We start from the raw sequence: 23,770 nt of genomic DNA on the forward strand, positions 1-23,770 counted from the left end.
AATGTACTTAATCACACTTCCCTATATTCCTTCAGCAGTGGGATGGCTGGCTCTCCTTCCTTCTGGCCAGAGGTACTGCCAGATAAACACAGCAACAAACCAGTGAGTGGCAGATCCTGCCATGGGTGAGGAGAGAAAAGCCAGTGGTGTGAGTCAATGTTAGGGGTAATTATAAAATTTTGAGTAAAATGAGCAACAGAGATTTTTAAAGGACATTTTTTGGCAGGAGAACATATTCTAGATTTTAATTTAATGAGCTGGTATCAAAGGTCTATACACACATGGTTTGCATGCATTGAAGTGACTGTAAGAAAACCAGAAGTATTACTCTGAAGTGAATCCACCAGAGAGAGAGAAGATGACACTGACTCTGTGAAGTCCTCCTATGTGTTATATCCCATTCACTTCAGTGGGAGCCTCATGAAGAGAGGTCTGTAGGAATTATCCTGACTGAATGCCTTCAATGCTCTCAAGGTTTCCATCTCAAGTTGGTAAATTTTTTTTTGAGTCACTGTCTGCCTTATTTAGTCTGTGGGTTTAGATGCAGCAGAAGAAATAGATTTTAGTGCTTGTATTAAAATTATGGTGAAATTGTGTTTGCTCATCAACCCCTAGACACTGCAGCATGGGACTGTGCCAGTGTTTTCCAGAGATAGTTGTGGTGACAGCAAACTTGTTTGGGAATACTTGGAATGTCTGTGCACAAGGCTTCACAGCAGTCTCATAGCTTGGAACCTGTTGCCATTTATTTCATTGCTAATGTGGCAGATAGTTTTTCTGAGAACAAGATTGGTTGCTAAAGATCAAAAATTACATTAAGATGTATTATGAAGAAAAGCAAACTGGGAATCTCTGTTTATGGAAGAAAAAATGTTGGGTAGTTGTCAGCAGCCCTATGTCTGGATTTTCATCTGGTTGTCTGGATTTCGACTGTAATGTCTGCAGAACAATATCAGATCAAATTTGAGGGGATTCTCCAATCACATCCACAAAGGTTGGGCTTTAAATGAAATTACAGCTCTCTAAATATTTTTGTAGCTTGGAAGTACCACCATAAATTTTTAATTTAATTCTTTAAAACCCATAAGCCCTTTTTACTACTGTTGGTAGCTGCAGATGCCTACTTGCCAGTGCAACACAACATTTCAGCACTTGGCTTCTCCCCAGCCCTGAATAACCGCCTTACAATCTTCTCCTCTTTGTTGGTGCTGCCAGCAGTGACACTGATCTTTTGTTTGCTTGGAGTGGCTGCACTTGCCAGCCAGGAGCTCCCAAGAGCAGCCAAGTGAAGTGAAGCTCCCTTACTGCCTCCTTGGCAGGAGCATTGCCTGGATCTGGCTTCAAAGAGCAAGGCACACGCCCTGGTGTGTGATCCCAAGGGATTGCTGGTGAATCAGGAGCTGCCTCTGGTGCCTGAGGCTCAGGGCTTGGCTGCTGGGTTCACTTTTCCCTTGGGATTGGGATCTTGACATGGGTGCTCTGTTCTCAGCACTGGTACAAAATCTGTGTGACACTGGGCAGGTGGAGTGCACTTCTCAGTGTGCTCTTAGTCACAATTACTTACATCACATGCTTTTTCTTAAGTACATTTAGAGATTTATATAAAAAAAACCACTTTGCCATTTTGAGGAGAATCGCTACAAAACTGCTGTAACATGCTGTGTACTCATAAATGTGGCATTTTTATATTCTCCAGGTCTTTTAACAGCTTTATGAAGGACATAGACAGTTTAATGAAATGTGAAATATACACTAAAACTACTTTTTTTCCCATGCAGTAAGATAATAAGATGTTACATTACTCACAGGTCCAATTTTAAATTTAAATATAACTTCACTTAATTTTACTTTGCAATCAGGTAAATTAATGAGAGAGAATCACAACAATATGCTGTAATTACATTTGAAAATTATTCCTTCTGTCCTTCAAGAGAGTTCTTTCTGTTGAAGATATTGAAATTTGGTGTCTAAATATAAAATGCAGTAACATCTGGTTCTAATTGCTGGTTTAAATAATATAGACATTTAGACAGATATTTCATGCTTTTCAAAGGAGGCTTTTAGTAGGATGTTCTGAGTCAAAGGTTAGAAAAAATTTCATGCTACTAAAAATAGCTGATATTCCATTTGAGTTCTAGATCTAAAGGATCTTTTACATAAAAGATTTTTTTGGCTAAAATATGGTTGATGTACCTTATTTTATTTGGAAAAAAACCAATCAGGTTTTATACCTTTTTCATCTGCTCTTCATTGGTGCATGTGAACATGGTGCAGAAAAATGTTGAAGCAGTTTATTTCTAGACCCAAAAAATGTTACATCATCCTCAAGATCTCTGATTTTCAGCACAGAATCTTGTCCTTCTCAAATTATATATTTGAAATATTTTATTTGCTTGTACCTTGCCATTTATTTTCCCAAGAAAAGAAGTCAGACATATCATCATCAATGCTAAAGTGCTTTTGGTGTCAAGCCACATAATCACACTGACTGCAAAGGTGCTTTAATTGGGCTTTAATACAGAAATTAATTTAAGCACATGCAGAACTCTAAAAATGTTGAGAATTTGAAATTTGAAAACTCTCAAGATTGAATTAATCTCATCTACAGAACTACTTTTCCTACTTTTAATATAGGAGGGCTTGGCTGAAACAGTGGCTTCATGTTTTGCTGTGAAGGGACTGAATTTTGTGGCCATTCTGACCTTTCCAAGGCACATGTTAGTTTACTTCCAATCTGTTCAGCCACCTGGATAAAAGACCTACAAATTCACCCTCATAGAACCCACATGATTCATTGTCCCAGGCAGAAACATTTATTAGCATTCTTGAAAGAATCTCCTCCCTCCCCATCCCACTGACCCCAGGCCACCTTCATGCAAGCCTGCACCTCATTTATTGTCAGAAATTCTGAGGAACAAATCTAAGCAAAACAAGTTATGACCTGATCTCTCCCTGCTGCATAACTTTTCCACTTAGGCACAGGGACAAATTGGAAAACTGGAGGAATTATGGAATGCAGTAGTCGTGCCTCATGCACTAAAAAGTCATAAACTGGTCAAGGGCTGAAAATATTAGAGCCTTGCTAAGAAAATAAATGCACTGATCCAGATGGTGCAAGCACTTCAGCTCACTGTCCTTACACACTGTGAGACTTTTCACTCTTTACCACAGAAAACTCTCCCAAGCCTCTCTGGCACAGCTCAGATCAAGAAAAATTTTTCTTTTCATAGCCAAAATGTACCATCTGACATCTGCACATTGGGCGTTCAAGGGAGAAGCTTATAGTGTCCAGCATAAAAATTCTAATGTGAAATATTAGGATTTTCCAGTCTGGGCCACCCATGCTCCAATTCTCTGGAGGGTTTGCCTGGAATACCATTTGGGAAATCTTCTCTTTTTCCTGTTGCCTGGAAGAGGAGGTTGCAGGTAGCTCTAGAGATGTAAATGAAGTTTTTGTGGTGTTGGTGCAGATTACTAGGAAACCTCTGTCAGAATCTATAATTGTGCTGAACTTTAATACAGCAGTGGAAACACAAGGAAAAAACTTGTGAGGGAATCAGAACAATTTGCATGTCTTGTGCACCTCTGTTACCACTAGGTGGTTTCTATCAAAATTTTCCAAAGGCTGTTACTTGCCAGGCCAAACACTTTGAGAGGACTGAAGTTCTTGCGGGGATTCTTCACATCTTCAGGCTTCAGAGTAAAACCTGGATTATTAGAGGAAATAGAAAAAAAAAAAAACCCAAATCCACCCTTCTTTTGCTTCCACTCATTGTTTAATGGGATACTAGCAGGTGTATGATAGTTTTACATCTTCCCTTAGAATGTAAAAAATTCTAGCCACAGCAGGACCAAGAGATGCAAGAATAAATTCCCTGTTCCAGTAGAACCAGGCCATTTCTCTGCTGTGATCATCTAAATTCAGAGAAATGAGATGGCTCCTTTTTAGGAAAGTTGAAATCATTATGCTTTCTCCCTTTCGTGGGGAAGCTGGTAAATTATACATTTACCTTCTTCTGTTACTGCTAGTAAAATAAAACTCAACTCTGAAAAAAGAGAACAAATCATAAATTGCAGATAGCAATAACTAAATAAAATGGATTTTAAAATGCTCAGCCACCTCTTCCTATGTTTGTTTTTAATAGACTTTATTTGAAATCTAATTGCTTAGATTGTAGTATCCTGTGATTATTATTAGTTCCCTAACAATCATTCACATCCTGCTTTATTTTTAATGCTTGTTGTGTTACACTCTGCCAATACTATATTGTTTCAGTTGTGGGGTTTTTTTTCTACTTCTGCACAGGGAATATAGATTATTTTATTGCTTCACTGGGTACTAGAAAGGTCTGTCTTTTATGATTGCTGAAAATCTGTGTACAGAGCAGAAAATGGCACTGCATGTTTCAAACCAGTGATTTCAGTCGCTGAGGCTGTGGTAATGAATGTTGGTGTTTGAGTGCTCTGATAAAGATAACATCACTGCTGCAGGTTGCACAAATCATCATGTATTCCCACACCGTGGCATGAAGGAAGCAGCCAATGTTTTTCTGTTTTTTTATTTCCATTTCATTTGCTTGAGAAAAATACAGAGAATCCTGTACTTAAGGGCCATATTGGTTTAGATCCCTAAAACCTTGACAGCAGCAAAATAAAGTGCTTAAACCCCATTAGAGCCACTGAAATCTAAGGTCATGCCAAACTTCACTGCACGAATGTCTTGGGTTGGTGACTTTGTGAATAAATTGGAGATGCTTAAATTTACACTCAATTGTCCATTTCCTTCTCACTGCCTTGCACTTTCTGTGCTAATATTTTAGTTCCTCATGTGACCCAGTCTAATTTTCTTGATATCTAAGTCTCTGTGAAGGCCTAAACATCATTCAGGAGGTATTTCAGGGCAGTTTTAAGTTCATTCTTTCATAAGTCATTTAAGCTCCAGTGTAATTTTTATTAAATACTTCCATCCCATGGAACAGAGTGCAACTTGAAGCACACAGTCAAGTTAAGCACTGTTGGTTAATGCTTTCCTGAGCTGGGCATTTAGGTGGTGGATAAAGATCTCCTGGGAGCAGCTTCTGTCACCAGCCATTTCTGGAGCCCTGTGCACACTCCTTCCTCTGCTCTGCATACCACCACTCATCCATCAGAGGAGCTTTTGTTAAGCAGTTTAAATGTTGGCTAATTCGCTTGCTTTGATAGAAAGAAAGACAGAAAAGCTTTTCCAAGTGTTTAAATGGAACTATTTGCAATGGGAAATTGGCTTATCTTGCCCAAATTAGAAGATAACGATTAGTTTTCTTCCATGTTGTTAAATTATATTTCTACAAGAGCAAAAGTTGTTATTGCTTGAACACCTCATGCCTGTCCTGGCAAGAAGCTCAGAAGGTGATGACCTTGGACAGGGAGGTGATGGTGCAGGCTGGGATCAGCACAGGCTCTGCAACTGTGCCTGGAAGGAGATGTAAGGTCACAATTTCAGAGTTTTCTGCCTTGCAAATAAATGCTTTGATACTGGCTGATCAATGTCAGTGCTTGGGGACTGAAAGGAAATCTGTGTTTTGTATTTCCAAGAGACTCGAGTGCTGGATGCCAGATTTCTGTCTGGTTGGTTTCTGGAGAACTGTGCCTGAAATGAAGCCTTAGTAAGCTTCCCTATGTTCAAATACATGTTTGGGTCTGAGGTTTTCAATGTTATTAAGATTTGAGCACCATGTGAGTTTCTTGCTGTGAGGAGCTTTATTAGCTGCTTTGAGCAGGTCAGGATTCAAATACTGCTTTTCGTGTTATTTCATATATTTGACCTTCCACAACTCATGTTCCAAAGAAATGCCTTTCCAAATACATCTTTCAAGTGTAGTAATGTTTATATCAAATTAATCTGAAGCTTCTGTTGCCCTGGAGGCTGAGTGAAATGTGGGTCAAGTCTGACATCAAGTGGTCAGACACACTGCATTCCCAGTGGGACTATTAACACAGTGCTGCTCCTGGGGTCTTGTAACAACCACTGGCTCCACTTTTTTTTCTCCATGTTTTTTCTTCTCTTAACAGGATTTCTCAGTGCTCTTCCTTCTCTGGTTCCCACCAAGGTCATGGAGTGTCACTGCTGACAGACACAAGAGGAATCATATTAGCCTTGCATTAGATATTGCAGCTGCTGAATCTGTCAGCAGAATGATGGGATCGTGTAAATAAAGCCTTGTTGACTTGGCGCTGCACATAAGACCTTTATTCACTCTGCCTTGTTTACCCAATATATTCTAACAGGATCTAGGTCTTTTTAGAAGCAGTCCCAGCTCTTGAGGCACCAACTCCTCCACGTGGGCAGATTTTTTAGTGTTATCAATAACTGCAAGAGCACTTATCGCTCACACATTTCTTCTTGTTTAAACACATTGCAAACATCAATTCCATTCATTGCTCATGACTCTGAAGAAGCTTAATAAAATTGTTCATGCCATGATATAGGAGAGGAAGTGGGGATAGGGACCAGAGAGAATTTAAATCTTTGAGTTGAGACCTTTCCTGGGTGCAGGTCTAGGGTTCAGTCCTCTGGTACACTGAGATGTGACCTTCATGTTTTAATGGTATTTGTGCCCACACTGACCCAGGAATACAAAGTTCAGATTCAGCTCCTTGTGCTCCCTTCCTCCAGGGTGAGAAGGTATCCCTCAGCAGCCGGAGGGACATTTTGTATCTCCATTTTCAAAGATCAGGAGACACAGTTTTGTCGTTTCCAACAGCAAAAGACAGGTCATAAGCTATGCAATATAAACTTTTTATCTGCACAATTGATTCATTTGTAACTGGAGCATTGGTATATTTCTATACCCTCTGCATAAAACAAACATCACAAAGGTCAGCGTTTTTGTATACCTTGTAACTGAGTCAGCAATGCAAATACAAACTTTCCATTTCTCCATAAATGCCACAGCTTGATAAGATAAAACACCATGTTTGTGCCTCTGGGCTTCTCAACTACCAGTTTGCACCTGGACACCTTTGTTTAAATTAATCTCAGAGGTAAAGCCTTCACTTCAGTGTCTTTTTTTTTCTGCTACAAATTTTGGTTTTTAGTCTTGATCAGTAGTTTCACAGGGATCTTAAGCTGCCATAGACCAGTACTGATGCTAGAAAATACAGCCCTTCCCTGGTTCAGCATGGTTGTTTTTGCAGCTCCACAGTGTATTGGAATGGGGAATTGTTATAGAAAAACAAAACTAAACAAACTCAAAAACCCCACAAACAAAACCCCCTGCTAAGATTTCTGCACAACAGATTCAGAGATCCATTTTAATTTAATTCAGTGTTTAATGGTGGGTTTATCCTATGTGAGCAGAGCTCCCTGTTTGAACTGTTTCTTATGATAAGAACTTTTTGTGTGAGGTAAATGATCACCTTTCGTGTTCCCAGTGTTATCTGGGCAGCCCAGGTCACTGAGGAGAAGGGCAATGTGCTATCTCAGGTTTGAAAGGCCTAAAGTGCCCTTACCTGGGCAGAAATTTAATTCAGAAATGAGGTAAATGATTGAGCTCTGTGCTTAGAAAGCAGTCCTGAAACATTTTTCCCTCAATAACCTCTATTTTTATGTATTTGGATATGTTTCAGTAGCTATCAATCTAATTTTGAGTTCATTATCTTTAGTCTTCTATAGTTTCACTGACTAGATAAAATTATGTTGAATATGCTAAATTTTAAATGCCTGCTTGTACATTCATGGATTCATCCTAGTAAAAATTAATGTCTACAATAATTATTATAATTTAGAATAGTTTCCACTTACACAGTGTGTGATTTATACTAAATCACACCATCACTGAAGTCCCAAACCACACTGACCGGTCCCAGCATTAGTCTTGGGATCCATACAACAATCAGAAGATGGAAACCTTTGCTCCAAAGAGCTGGCATTTTAGAGAAAGTGGGAAGGATACAAGATTCAAGCAAATGACCACAGAAGACAGACTTCAGAATATCTCCCCAAACACATTTTCACATCAGTTTCGAAGTCTGAAGCCACCAGGGACATGAATGTCACAGCTGCAAATTTAGTTCTGGGCAAAAAATAAGTTCAGAGTAAACCTCCTTTCTTTTACATCTCTATTATGGCATCTAATTCTAATAAAATATTTCTACTAAGTCATGGAATAGGAGTTTTAACAGAGCTGTTCTATTGAGTAAAGCTCAGTGTCTGCAGCAAAATGCACTGAATGGTCCTGTAGAGCATCTGAAAAGGACATTTTTGCCAAGCACCTATTGAAGCTAAACTGATGGGTGCACAGAGGGTCACCACAGAAAATCAGCTCAGTGCCAAATGGCAGAACTATGGCAAGCTGCATCTTACAGGCTTTGCAAGGAGTTTTGGCCAGAGTTCACAATTGTGGAGTTTATTGCAGTTCAGATAAAATGTACGGCAATTTTAAACAAATCTGGGCATTTTTATACTGAACAGACTATTCAGCATAAGTGTGTGCATCTTTTAGCAAAACAAGTCATTGTCTTGTTTAAAAACAAAAACAAAAAGCTACATATGTTACAGAGCTATACTTGCCATTCTTTATTTTAAAGTCCTACACAAATGGCTTGTTCTGCTCTGATTAGCTTATTAGTTAATGTTGGATATGAAAGGCAGTTTTGGGGCATTGTCTGTCAACTTAGTGGAAATTAGGACAGTGAGTGCCTTCAATAGTCTTTGTTCATTAAACCATATCTCTGCAGATGTTCAGTGTTTTTTATTACTTTTGCTGTTCTGAAGCATTCTCATTCTTTTTCAGCTAATGAGAAATGTTTGACTTTGTATATTGTTCATGGAAATAAGGTTCAAAAGAGTGAGGTTTGTTATTCAAAGAGTGACACCTTTCCTCTGAATTTATTGCACCCATAGGTGTTAATGCACATTTACAAGCCCTCTGAGAGTAAGATGAGCAAGTTAAACAATCTGCAGAAATTTCTGCTCTCGAGAGAGCCCTGAGAGCACTTTCATGCAAACCAAGAAATGATTAGCCCCATGGGGAATTCAGCTGTAGCCAGCTGTGCTTTTTGTGTGAAGAAGGATTCAAACATGGGCTCCTGCTGCCAGATTTTAGCTCGAATCATTATAGATGTTGACCAAGGTGAGCATGTCCTGTGTCTGCAGACAACTAATGAAAGGGCAGGTTATGTTTGTTGGCTTAAACCTCTGATATTCTGGAGTCAGAGCTAACAGAATGGCAACTGGATGCTGTCTGTAAATGAAAAGAGTTCTCTTGGTGGGGAAATTAGCAGCTAGATCTGCCTGACATGGTGCTCTCATCACCAACAGAAATGCTGTATTTATTTAGAAGTTAAAGCAAAGGCAGTTGTATGTATTTCAGATGTGGTTTGGAGTAATGGCCCTGGCTGGGGATGACAAATGAGAGCTCTATCTGATTAGCCAAGGAAATGCACTTTATCTGCTTCTTTTTCACAAGCTTCCTGTTGAATTGATCAACAAGGTCCTAGTGCTGCTCCTTAAAACTAATTTTTTTCTTCAAATCATGCACATCATTAGTCAGCAGGATGGATGGAAAGGCAGTGAGGTAGTTGTTTGCGCTTCTAAATAGATATTCATTATGCATGTAACTATTTTGTTAGGATTCTAGATCTCCTTCTAACTCCAGGCTGTGTTTTTTACTTAAGCAACTTTCAATTTGGTTAGAAATTTGCATATGCACTGTTCTTTCTGGATAATATAATCTGCAAATGTGTATGAAATTTAGAAGTCCATTTTCATCAGCCTAATACATTGTGAACCAGTCTTATCTTGAAAGTACAGATAATAACCTACAAGAAAAGGAATAAAAATATAATACCTTTGAAATATGTAACTGTTTATGAAAGGAAGGCTCATGTTTTTATCTTGTTGCATTCCATCCTGTATTGTCTGTACTTACATATAACAATGTATTGCAGTGAAAATTAAGATAACACTGCAGTGTGTAAAATATTAGTTGGTAGTAATACAACTGGCTGCTGGCACAGTATGCTCTTTGTGGAAACATAAAATAGACATAGGTTGATAGCACAAAGAAAGGGGCATTTGCAGTAGCTCAGTATATTAAAAATGATAGCATATCAGATATGGCAATTACACTAGCCATCAATCTTCAATAGTTTGTGAAGAATGCTGCTAAAATGCAGCGAAGCTTTATAAGATTTGTGATCACAGAGTGTAAAATATAACAGATGCTACAATATTTAGATGCCTGCTGGCATTTACTTTTACCCTACACAGCTCATTTCAGTTATATGAAAATTTTATGTGCTCTGTAACCTCACTGAAATAGGAACATATTTATAAAGCAACCACAATGGAACAGAACATTTTCAATATATACAAACTTGATCTGTTTAATAAGATAGAAAAGGGCAAAAATTGTCACTTAAATTAAATTACTAATAGCTTATTATTAAATTACTGTTAATGCAGCAGTTTTGATACATGTGATGCCTTTGGACCTGGACTCTCTGCCAGGGATGTGTCACTCAGAATTGGCTGGAGACTCCAGCAGCCATTGCTCAGCGTGGGCTGGAGTCTTGTGGGGGTGATCACTGCAAGTCAGAGCTAATGAAATGAGACAGGGAAAGAAAGTTCTTGCAGCTTTCAGCCGGGAAGCAGAGTGGACAGCTTCCTCTGCAAAACGTGAGTCTTACGTAAGAGCTGCCAAGATTGCTGCAATCTCTTGCGAGACTGAGTATTACTGGAGGACTGTGAAATCAGGGCCTGGGTATACTTGCTAATTAATATTGCCTCTTGGAAGGATGCCCAGCAGCACCTCCTGGTATCAAGTGTGGAAGTTGCCATGCTTCTGTTCCTGTGGATGACTCTGTTTCATTTCATCCCATCTCTATGTTATTTACCTTTTCCTCGCTTCCCCTGAGGCAGCTGCGTTAGGGACATCTAATAGCTGAGTGTTTCTGATGTAAGTATGTTAATCAGTGAACTTGCTGTTCTAAAATATAAATGCATAAAGTCCAGGAGTGCTCCCAAGGCTTGACCTTGTAGATGTCTGACACAGTATTTGAGCAGGAGGAAGAATTCACTCAACCCATACTTCCAAAGGAACACCAAGACTCGCAAAAGCATTTGAACTGGCAGTTTGTCCATATGGCATTTGGCTTGGTTCCTTTGCAGTTTAGGGTTTCATGAACTGGTTTCCCATGTGGTAACCTGGCAAGCCTACAAGTGTTGGGCCTGTAGGACACCAAGAGGCTTTGGCTGTTTGTCAGGGAGGGATTATAACACAGCCTGGGTTAAAAAAGGCACAGTAACTCTTGTGTGGCAGTAAATTGCTCCTTTTTATCAAGAGAATTTTGATATTGTCGAGAGGAGTGTGGCTCTTTCTGAGGTTAGTGTCTGAAATGTTTCTTAATCCAAAAATTTGACCCTTCACCGGCACTGCTTATGACATTTAGACCATTTCTATTTTATCTTTTGCCGCAGCTTACTCTTTATGGTTCCTGTTTACAAATCAGATCCCTTGTCACGCTTGGAACTAAAATCTTTCTTCCTCTAGTAGCCCATAAAATGTAGTACAGCAGGGAGCTCATCACTCCAGGTGAATCATCTGGAAACAAGACACACTTGGGCCATGGGGGATATCTCTCCTGTGAACTTGAGTTCCCTGAGCTTTAAAGAGCCACAACAGAGATTCTTCCCCCCTGCACAAGTGTGAGGTACTTCACTGCAGCTTGACAACACACACGGTAACCAAGCTACACAATTGCTGTTTGTTCAGGCTCTGTGTTGTGTGAATCAAAGCAGGATCTTGGAGTGGTGTCTCAAAAGGGGTAAAAAGCAATTTCGTGGTCAAACTTCCTATCTATCTCCTCTGCTCTACCCATACAAACAGCACAAACATTTAGCCATACCTATATCTACTAAATCTGTCTGGCTTTTACTTCTGCAAAGCAAACAGTTATTTTCTAGCCTCAAAAACCATGTTAAGAAGTTAGAAGGTGCTATAATTCCACTATGGGCCTCTGCAAACTCAAACAAACCATCTCCAGATCAAAGTCGGGGTTGATCAATTTCCCTTTGAGGACATTTAAGTTGATTCTCTGCAAGTCAGACAATATTGGACAGTATATTCATTATTGCAATTATGAAATGTAATCTGTTTATTCGAAAGTGCAGGTATTTAATAGTTGTTTGTGGCTCAAATATATCAGACTTAGCACTGAAATTTGTGAAGTCTTTGATGTAAATGAACAGAGTGTAGATAAGCAAACCAACTCAGAGAACTTTCATCTGCACTATTTCTTGATGAATTAAAATATTCTCAAGTTATATGAAATACATGCAAATGTGGATGTTTTTAATAGCCAGAGAATCAAAGTCAATATCTGAACTCATTTAATCTCAGCTGGCTTATGAAAAATACAATTATGCACAGAGGCATAACATAGGTCAGAGCTGTCAAATGCCACTCAGCCACCTCTTGCAGTGTGTGCGATGGCTGTGCTACACCTGGTCACAGTGGAGACAGCTCTGCCTGTGGTTTCTAGGGGCCACTGTGGCTCCAAGCCTGTGGGATGTCATCTCTGCCCTTCCCATGGCTGCAGTCCCTGGTGCTCCATCCAAGCAGTGATTTGCCCAGGTGGCACTGGCAGTGGCAGCAGATGGCATGGCAGGTGCTGGGCACAGAACCTGGAGAAGCATTTTGATTTTCTTCCCGGGTGCCCCAGTTCCTTCACCAGAGCTTTGACCAGTAAAGGTGGAGAAGAGCGTGATCCTTGCCCTCTACACCATCCCATCTCCAGGGGAATTCTCATCAAGGGGTGTCCCTGTTGTCCTGACCCACCCATGCTGCCTGCTCACAGTACCACCCCAGCTCATTCAACCCATCAGCTTCCTCACTGCAGCCAGCTGCAGCTAGCTGTAGATATTATTACTGTAGATATTATCCCACTTTTCTGAGTGGGAAAGGTTGAGATCATTTAAAGAGAGGGCAGGTTTGCTGTTATTCAACAGGCAGAGTTTTTTTCCCTTGAATCTGTGCAATACTCCTCGCAATCACATTTTCAGTAAGAAACTATTCATGGCTGCTGTATGGACAACTGGCTATAACATAAGAGCCTCATTATTACTCATTTTTAGGATCCCTGAGTCTGTTGAGTGAGATCTCCATCTCTCCAGCCCTCAGGTTTCTTCCAAAGCCTCAGGATCTCGCTCATTTGATCCATTTCCTCACCTCTGCAAACTCTGCCTTTGTGGCTGTGCCCAGGCCAGGCAGAGCTGTCAGGGAGCTGGTGCAGTATGTGGAGCTCTCCCTCTGGATCTGCCAGGCTGGTCCCCTGAGCACCTTGCATTGACATGCCTGGGTTTCACACCAGGCCTTTATTCAGATAATATGCTGGAGTAAATTTGTTTCTCAGAGGTCACGTCCCAGGAGGCACAGCCTGCCCCGCTTCACATTCCCTGACAAATCCATTCTGAATCCTTTTATTATTAATAATAGACAGCAAATTCTGATCTCAGGGTTCCTGAGGTAGAGTCAGTGATATCTGTGTAATTTAAATCAAACCTGCTCTTGCAGGTCTAAGTGAGTTCTAAAGATTGTATCAATGCAATTTCCCTGTGCAGCTGGGCAAGCCAGAGTGTAATTAGAGATAAGAGCTAAGAGCCTTACAAGTGCAAGAGGTGTAACTAACCTTTGCTAATGAAGGATATCATGCAAATAGTATTTGATATTTGTGTGTATCTGATGCTACAATTGAACAAGGAGTGATTGCCTGGTGTTTAATGATGGCTTCTGCGATCATACAGGCATTTCTTACTGAAAATGTGATTGCGAGGAGTATTGCACAGATTCAAGGAAAAAAAACTCTGCCTGTTGAATAACAGCAAACCTGCCCTCTCTTTAAATGATCTCAACCTTTCCCACTCAGAAAAGTGGGATAATATCTACAGTAATAACTACTTGCTCCACAAACACAGTGGTGGAACAGAGAATCTTGTTCTTTGTATACATTTCCTATGAGGCTGTGCATGCCCCCAAAATGCAAGTCAGTGGAAATTAGCAATTGTTTCCTGAAGACAATTTTATCTCTAAGTCCCTGACAATAACATTGACCCCCTGTGTTTGCCATTGATCCAAACCAGCAACTCCAATGATTTGAAAACTTCATAACCTGCATACAGTTCCTGCAGTTCTTTTTAAAGCTTTTCAAAAAGGGCACAAGGACCAATGCAAGTCTGCCTTAGAAGCGTTTGCTGCTAGCAGGAAAGCTAACTGTTGGCAAAGTTGGGCTGTGTTAGTGCCAAGGATTTTGATAAGATTGTTAATGGCATGCCTGTGATTCCAAAGGTCTTTGTAAAATCGTTGTTACTCTCATCACACTGTGGATGTGGATGTGAGATGCAAAATCTGATGTGTACTTGAAGGTGTAAGATACCCTGAGTGTATTGCACATGTAGTTTGAACCATCAGCAGGCTCTGAAGCATTCCCCAAGTTCATATCTTCCAGAGATTATTGGTAGGATGGTGTTGTGCTAGGCCAAGGGGGATGTCTAAATAGCTAACAAGATGCTAGACACCTTTTCTGAGTGTTTTATGCAAGTAATTCAGGTTGGAAAGGACCTCGGGAAATCTCCAAACTCCTGCTCAAAGTGGGATCAGCTCTGGGGTCAGATCAGTCTGCTCAGACCTTGATACAACTGCTGATCAAGACCCCCAGAGCCAATATTGTGTTTGGGGATTATTTTTGCTTCTCTTTATTAAATTTTATAATGTTCCCTTTGTTATATTCATCTGGCTTGTCTTATTCCTGAATGGTGGTGCTGTTGTGTATGCTCTGAATTTTTCTTGTCAATTTTATAAGCATCTTTTAATGTATCCATCATTATTTATTTATCTATTTCATTTGTACTTTGCTAATTCTCCAGATGAAATCAACTCACTGCTGTCAGAATTTTTCATTTCATCCCATAGTTATGGGTTGTAGCCTGAAATGTGGGCACCAGATGAAGTTTGGAGAAGTGTTGGGTCTGTATGAGCAGGAGACTCAGTCAGACCCTCAAAACTGGATACAAATGTGTTCTTTGCACATTTCTTAGCTTTCCTGTCTGCTGTCAAAAAGAAACCTTCAATTTAAGCCCACCAAAATAAAGTGAATTAATGACAAAGCAGCTAATGAGAAATGCCAGACTTTCTAATAAATGTTAGCAGAGAGGTTTAGTTTGATTTATTTTCTGATTTTTATCAGAAAATTCATATAATCAAAGAAGACTGCTTAAATTCACTGTGTTTTTTGCGTATCACCAGTGGAATTTTTAGCAGAGATCCACCTGCTGAATCATTAACTCTGTGTGTGGAGAAATAACCCTCACACAGCCCCCACCAGAGCAGTGCTTTAGGCAGGGCAGTTTGTCACCACCAAGAAATGGAAAATCAGAAGATCCCACTCTGACCTTTTGTCTTTCCCATCCATGGGTGCACAAATAACAGCAGGCTGATAAATCCAATCAGATTTAATTGCACTGATTGGTGCTATTAACCATTTCCAGCAGCCCTAAAATATTTGCACATTTTATCTTCTACATGTGCCAGCAGCCACATTACTTATCAACGATGCTACAGCCTCAACATGCCAAGCAGTCCAACACAGCCAGCAGTAAATTATTAAAAAAGCTTCCCTCAGCCCCTCTTTTGGACTGGGGGTAGATCTGTGCACTGTCTCTCGGCCTTTTGAGGCCAAAAAAGCACAACCTAACCTAGAGAAAAGGAGGCCAAGTAAACTCTGAATTTGTTGTGAATGATTCAGTCTTGCATTATGAATCTGTGGGGTTTTTTTCCTCTGCTCTAATAGACCTAAGTAATTCTGGAAGCTGTACTCTCACATGCTACAGAAGTACTATTTCAGTAGCAGACTTGTTTGCCACTGAGAAAATTGTTAAGAAATCATATAACAACCACTGCTGATCCCTAAAGGGGATTGCTTCTCCCACTAGCTATTATCTAAATTGGATGTTTTCTGGAAAGACGAGCTGAATAAATAAAATAACGCCAGCAAGACTGGAGTACTAAGGATGCAAAGATTCAGACTCCTCCATTTTAATGTTAGTGTAACTCCACTGAACTCAGTAGAGTTATTCTGGCTTTAAACCTAAACCCTGGGGCCCAAAATGCTGCAGGGAAAGAAGCTGTCTGCTCCCATTTGAACAAGGGGAGGGCCACAGCATGGCTTCATTTCCATAAACTGCCTGCCAGATGGAGAGAAACCCTGGGGAAAGGCAGGCACTCCCTGCCCCATCCCTTCTGAAATGTAGGACAGGGGAGAAAGTTCCATTTGAGAAAAGCATCCACCTGATTTCTTCCTTGGGCATCTTGGCACTCACTGTATGGATTTTGGGATGGTTTGCTTAGTGGAAATTAACTAAGAGGGGAAGGACATCTCAGCCCAGAGGACATAACCCCAGTGACTCACAGAGTCTGTGCACTGCTGGGCCAGCACTGAGGGCCCTTCTGCTTTAGCACTCCTTGATGGGAAGAGCAGAAGCGGAGCAAGGTCCAGGCCTCTGGCTGCTCCATGCATTGAAACCACGTGAGATCCCAGCTTGGTCAGGGCATGGAGTGGCAGAGCTGGCCTGGAATGGGACAGGTTCTCTGGGGGTGTCCCAGGAGCCAGCAGGACAGGCAGGGAGGAGAAAGGTCCATGCTCAGTTTTGGGCTCCTCTCTCCAAGGAAGATGTTGAGGGGCTGCAGTGAGTCCAGAGAAGGGCAATGGATCTGGGAGAGGATCTGGAGCACAACGCTCATGAGGAGCAGCTGAGGGAACAGACAGGGCTCAGCTTGGACAAAAGGAGGCTCAGGAGGGACCTTCTCACTCTACAGCTCCCTGACAGGAGGGATGTAGTGAGGTGGATGCCCGTATCTTCTCCCAGGGACCCAATGCCAGGATGAGAGGAAATGGCACCAGCTGAGGTTTAGATCAGTTATTATTCCATGGAATGGGTTGTAAAGCATTGGAACAGGCTGCTCAGGGTGGGGTCACCATCCCTGGAAGTGTTAAAAATGTGTAGTTTTGGCTCTCGAGGACATGGTTTAATGGTGAGCATGGTGGTGGAGCTGGGTTTGGCAGCTGGGCTTAAAGGTCTTTTCCAGCATTAATACTTCCAGGACTGTGCTCTGAAGTTTTCAGAGCTGCAGTTCTGGTGCTGCACCCTCACAGCCTGAAGGCTCTGGGTTTGGGATCAGGGCAGCACAAGGCTCTTGCAGCTGCCTGACCACGTTTCCCCGGCTCCTGTTCCCACAACAACCTCAGCAGAGGTCAGCAGAGAATTTGATATCTGATACAAATGTGGCTGCTTACTGAATTCCAACACAAAAGTGTTAGGGGGTTTATTTCTATTTGGTTTTCTTCCCATCAACTCATCTGTCTAGGATCTCCATTTCTGGAAAGTGGCAGAGTGAAGAATTTAGTCTAATACACCATTTAAATTCCATAAACAAGACAAAAATCTAGTAGCAGACCTGAGAATATATATTGCAGCAATAAAACTTCCCTGAAAGAATTGCAGCAGCAGCTAGGGAATGCTAATAAAGGTTTCTTTGCCTGTGAAGCAACACTCACAGGCCTAGGTTGGCTTGATTTTCATTTAATAAAAACACTACATTAATATAATCATGATTATATTGTGAAGAGGAAACACTTTGGAAACTTTTTGATTCTCTTCATTAATTACTTCTCTCTCCAGCAGTACCACTGCACTGAAGAGATAAAAGGAGAGTGACTGATATTGAGTTTCATTTTTAAAGAACAAAGTGCATTTTTAATTGGGTTTAATATGTAAGCTTGCAGGTAAAAGATGAGCTAAAATTATTTCTGAATTTAAAATAAAGAAATTGCAAACTGCTGCCTTCTGATCAGGCCTGTCCCAACCCATATGCAGACCACCTACAAGGTGCAATTAACTGACTTGATAATTGTACAGAGCAGTTTGAGATGCTCAGAGAAGTGGCTTGAGATGAACAGCGCTCTCTAGTCTGTGTATCTTGGCCAGGTTTTCAGCTGACATTTAGCTTTCAAAGACAGGATCTAAAAATTGCTTTTAAAAATGGATATTTTTATGTCTATGGGTGCAGAATATATAGGTTTGTATGGAGCATAGGAGTAATGTCAGCTCCTGCCTGGGGCTCCCAAGGTCACAGAGGCAGGGATAAAGGCAGCTATCCCTAATGTAGGGATGGCCAGAAATTTGGTTTTGCTTTCCAGCTGCATGGTGAAACAAGTCACAGCAAAGATCATGTAGAAGTTGGAGAGCCAGCTCTGAAAGCAACACATACAGAAAAAAATGAAAGGAAAGCAAAGGAAGTTCTTCAGTATGAAAAAGGCTTTTCCCATACTCTTCTTGGAGCACTTTATAGCTGAGAAAATGTGGGACAGAGCATGGAGGCCCAGATAAGGTGATCAGAATCTGGATGTGCAGCATTCATGGGGTGAGTTGCTGCAGGGGGCTGCAAGGTGCATCATTCACCTTCACCATTTTAATCCCCTGCTGGCAATGGCCTGTCAGCCCCAAGCGCTGCACACTGTGAGTGGAAACTGCATCCCAGTGAGGGCAAAAGCCAGCCTGGGTGCTCTGCTGCACCTCTCACACCTCCTGCTCTGGCCAGGCTGCAGCTCCACATGGGCAGGAGCTGTGCCCCGGGTCACAGCAGCATCACCTGCCTCCAGGCACAGGCATCCACCAGAATTTCTGAGTCCTTTGTGGCTTGGAAATGAGAAAACACAGAGGTTACTGAGGAAACAGAGCTAAGCATATGGCAGGAGTTCATGGTAACAATGTAAAATAACTGTCTTGCATTCTATTGCTTCCACCCTATTCAAAAAGATAAGTTACAAAAAATAAAGTATTAAAAGCACAACAAAAATAAGGAACCTAATGTCTCCTTCAATGAGCCTGATATTGATGCTACACGTCTTGCTCCATTTAAAGGCAATAGCAGTAGCTTACTAAAATGATTTATCCTCTCTTTATTTTGTATTTCAAGTTGTTGGTGTATGTAGTATTAATTGTGGTGAGTTAGCAGAGAGAAACAAGCTAATCCATGTGAGAAGATTGCTTCCTTTTGGTTCCCTGTCTGCCTGCTTACTGGCAGTTTCATGCTTAAACCACTGATTCATTTTTTACCTCTCTCTTGCCAGCAATTATATTTCATTGGTGACTGTTGGGGTATAGAGTTGGAGGCAAGGGCTGCTGCTTTGTCTGAGAAGCAATATTTCATACTCTATATCACTTCTTAATGTATAGAATCTGGAAAACTAGTAATTTCTCATTTAATTTCCGGCATAATTTACTATGCTGGAGGAATAGTGCTGACAGCTTCTGCTGAGAATGGTATGTGGTATGTTTTATATCTGAAGTCTTGCCTTGCTTCTGTGCCCTCTCTCAAGCAAGGCAAACACAGATCACATTTCTGAGCCAACTCTGTAGTTCTTGGTCACTGCATTTTGTAGCTTTGCCAAAGTAGCAATGACTTACTGTTTTCCAGAAAAAAAAAAAAAAAAAAAAAAAAGAAAAAGTAAGCACAGGGGATTGTAGCTGGTATTAATGCAAATCTATAGTTTTAGGGGCTTTTAAGTCACTGAAACAGAGCACTAAAATTAATGTTTGCAAACATACTCTCACTTTGGCTCTTTGGCAACGAACTTAAAACTACCAATTGCTGTAGGTGACAGTAGCTGATATGTTATATGGTATTGGCACCATGTAACATTTGTCTGTATCATAAAGGGGTGCTGCTCAAGTTATAGACTATGTCAAGTTGGAAAGACTTATAGTAGGAATTCACTGCTTTACAATTAAGGAGTAAAACTTAAACTTGTGAAATAAGAGGTTAAAAAGATTACCATTGCTCTGGGTTTGTTAGAGCAGCTGAAATATGCAGTGGTGATGAAACTTTGGCTGACCTGGAGATCTGCTAACCAAAAGCCCTTTGTGAATTGGGAATGTTGCTGCAAAACATTTCTGACCAAACAGTATCTGTATATATGTTTGTACACCCTGTGTTTGTGACACATTGATCAGCTCCTCTGTTTAGCTCCTTTCAACCACTGTTCAGAGACAAGCAGTGTCTCTAAAGATTAAAAATCCTGTTATTGAATTCAATTTTCAGATCCCATCTCTGACAGTTGAAAACCTGGCTGAGATACAAAGCCTAGATAGTACAGCTCACTGGCACTAGAAGTCCATTTTATTTAGAACAGGTTTTCATTGCCCTTCTCTTCCCCCCCTCCAGCAACTGGAAGCTTGTTTGGAAATCTGTAATTGTTTTGGCTTAAGACAGATTTAGTGCAAAGTGCCAGGCTTGGGACCCTGCTCAAAACCAAGCAAACTGCTGAGTTATATGTGTCTTTGTGATAATAAGGTATTAATCCCCAAACTCCCTGGCTGCAAAGCTGAACATCTCAGAATCCAGCCTGCAAGGCGTGATGTGATGTGCAGCCTTGTGCACCCAGCACAGGAGGCAGCAGCTGGTGCCTGTTAAACACTGCTCATATCTTTGAATCCTGGCACTCTGCACTCTCCTAACGGGGAAGGCGTCCATGGCTTTTTGGTGCCTTTTAGCTGACACATTTCAGTGTATTTTGTGATGTTTTCCAGCCCATGGAAGCACATCTCTTTCTGCAGAATGTGTCCTTATCTGCCTAAGTGATCCAAGCCTTCAGGATTTTGCTCACTGTCCATTCAGTTCAGGGAAGCATTGCAGATAAGAGCAGGACTGAGGGCTGGGGAATTGCCATCACAGTCACTTTTTTCAGGAGAAAATTCACTTGCCATAAAATTAGAACATCCCAGCTGAAAATGTAACAGAGATTTTTTTTCCCTATCCATCCTCCCTTCACTTCCAAGAAGTGGAAGTTTCATGGTTTTCAGGTTTCATGGCTTCTTGGCATTGTTGGAGCTTGTCAGGCAAATTTCTTTTACTGGGGACTGACCCAGGACTGACATTTCCTGACCCTGGGGTATTTTGGGAAGCCTCACATTTCTGGTTCAGAGTGTCTGGCTGTGCTGTTCTTTCCGAGAATTTAAGAGCATTTGAAAACATTTGGAAACATTGAAAAAATGTGAGGCTTTGATGGTTGAAAGATGAAATTTCTGAATTTATTTTCTTGTGTACTGGTGCTTCTCACTCTTCACTCCCTTCCTCATGCAAAGTGAGTTGCTGCTTCTTCCTCCTGAGGCCAGGGGGTCTCCGGAGGCAGTGTGAGGGCAGAGTGATTTCTCAGGTTTTGCCAAAGTTGCAGCACCATGTTTTCTCCAGATCACTTGGATTTTAATTAATGCACTGCCTTTCTGCTCCTGCTGCCATTACCAGTATAGAAATGAATGTTATGTCCAATCATCCACAGTACACAAATGCCCTCACCAGACTCTGTGAGGACCCTCCTAAATCTGTTCTGTAAGGTATAAGCCCCAAGTTAATGACCCCAAAAGCCCTGAAAACAGCATTCAGCTTCTCAGAAACCAGTGCTGTGAGCAAGGCACACAACTCTGGCCTGCTTTCTCCCAAAACATCGAGGCACACAACAGCAAAATCCCACCAGGTACCAGATTGTTCCAGGCACCCTGATCTCTGTGTCTGCCCAGCAGCAGCACTGGTCCCTCTGCAGCCAGTACAGAAGCATAAGGCAATTTAAAGTAGATTTTTTTCTAGGGATGAGCTAAGTTTGTAATAAGCACAGCTTTGCCCTCATTGGCACGTCAGCAGTTTGTTGTGGTGATTTTAATATTGTGCCCTTCACTTCTCTGTTGAGCTGGTGTAATGTAGCCTTGATTATTGCAAGAAATGTCCTTTTGCCTTCTGCTGCAGCTAAGAACAAGAATCATCACTGGGAAGATTTGGCCTTTTCTGTCACTGGCTGTGATTTGTACTTGTCACGGATCCCACTGTTTGTGATGGAAAGACACAGCCTGTAGCATTTAGAGAAATGAATTGGAACCTCTGTTTCCTGTGTGGGAAAAGCAGAATAACCCAGCTCCTGCTTTTCCTCTGTGGGAGATGGGAGGATGGCCATAGGAGCTGCACACCTTGAATCCCAGGAATCTCTCCTGTGTGTGTGTGTGCAGGCACAGAGCCTGGTTGGGGTTGAGGGGGCATTCCCTGCCTCATTTTGCTCTTCCCAACCTTGTCCTGGGAATATTCAGACATTGTGACAGCAAACACACTGAGAGTAATTCAAGAGATGGATGGTGAGGCAGTAAGCAAATTGCTGCAGTAACATGTACACTTCTTTCAAAGCATCCTGAATGGCCTATTAGGTGTAAAATTGGATTAGAGAGAGCAATTAAAATGGTAAACCTGTAAGAAAGAGTTGTATATTGTTGCTTTAAAACTAGAATTGACCGCTTGAACACTATGTGTGGGCCACTTCTCTTGCCTTTTATTGAGCCTGGAGGAATTTTAAAATATTTCATTAGCATTAAACCTGATAGATCCTTTCCATTAAGCAAGGTGAAGCAAGTATAATGCAACATAGCTGGTGGCATTATAGTGGTGTGAATGCTAAAATATATAAGTTGCTTCAGCTGGGGGCCCATTGTGCCCAGTTCATATTTTGAAAAGGTTTGGAAGCTTCTCATTAAAGATAATGAGAGTTGCCAGGTGTCCAGCAGCTCATGAAATGAAGGACTGAGTCCAAATTATTTCAGTGATACCTTGTAAATGGATTTCTGTTGTCCTTCCCACAGATTTCCAGTAAATAAGCTAATAATGATTAACCAGACCTCTGATACTGTAAGCCATATATTTGAATAAACTCAGATATGTGGAATAATACATTAAATGTGACTATATTTGCTTTGAATATACCATAGCTCATATAGGGGAGAGTTATGATATTTTAAAGTTTACTGGATGAGAACAGCTTTTATCCCACAATTAATGGCTCATGAACATAAATTCATTTAAACAATAAATCTAAATTTGCCATTGTTTGAGGTGATTACATGACTTAATTTTTTTTTCTTTCAACTGGACCATGCATTTCCCAGCAGCTTGGTTTGCTGATGTTTGATTTGTGGTGATACAGATCATATACAAGCTGGCTTGTTGTTTTTAATGAACTGGATGTGTTGTATAATAGAATTGCTAGGTTTGTGCTAAATTGCAGCTTTGGGACTCGTTACTGTGAGATGTTATCTGCTTTGAACTGGCTTATTTTATCACAAAGAAAGAAATTGAATTTGCTTAAGATGGCAAATGCAGCAATGGATGGGTTGGTTGGTGAGTGTTTTGGGGCACCCTGTTGAGCTGATATGTATTTTATCTGATCTAATTCACATTCTGCCCAGAAGATGCATACACACCCACACATATGCTGGAGTCCATATAACAAAAAACCTAAAACAAACAACAAGCACAATGTATTGCTGGATGGTTAAATGTTGCTTTTTAGCCATTGGTTTTTGACCATTTCAACTGTAAATTCATGGGATCTTTTCCTTAGGGTGTTTTTGTTCCAATTTTCTCTGCTGTACATGCAGAGGCTAATGACGCATTTCTGCCTGCACATATTTGTCTTTTGCATGCACATCTTTCAGCATTTGCACAGAAACACTTTGCAGGCATTGAAATGTAAGTAAATGCAACAGGATTAATTGTGTAAAACCCAGAAAATTGTGTTTCCTTTAACAACCAACTGCAGGTTTGGAAGATGAAGCCTCTGCGTGTCATTCTTGGCATTTCCATTCCTTTGCAAAACACTTTTGAGCTTTCAGCCTAATGTAAGAATGATATATAGGAAA

This window comes from Zonotrichia albicollis, chromosome 10, assembly GCF_047830755.1.
Source record: "Zonotrichia albicollis isolate bZonAlb1 chromosome 10, bZonAlb1.hap1, whole genome shotgun sequence".
NCBI classification, from domain to species: Eukaryota; Metazoa; Chordata; class Aves; order Passeriformes; family Passerellidae; genus Zonotrichia; species Zonotrichia albicollis.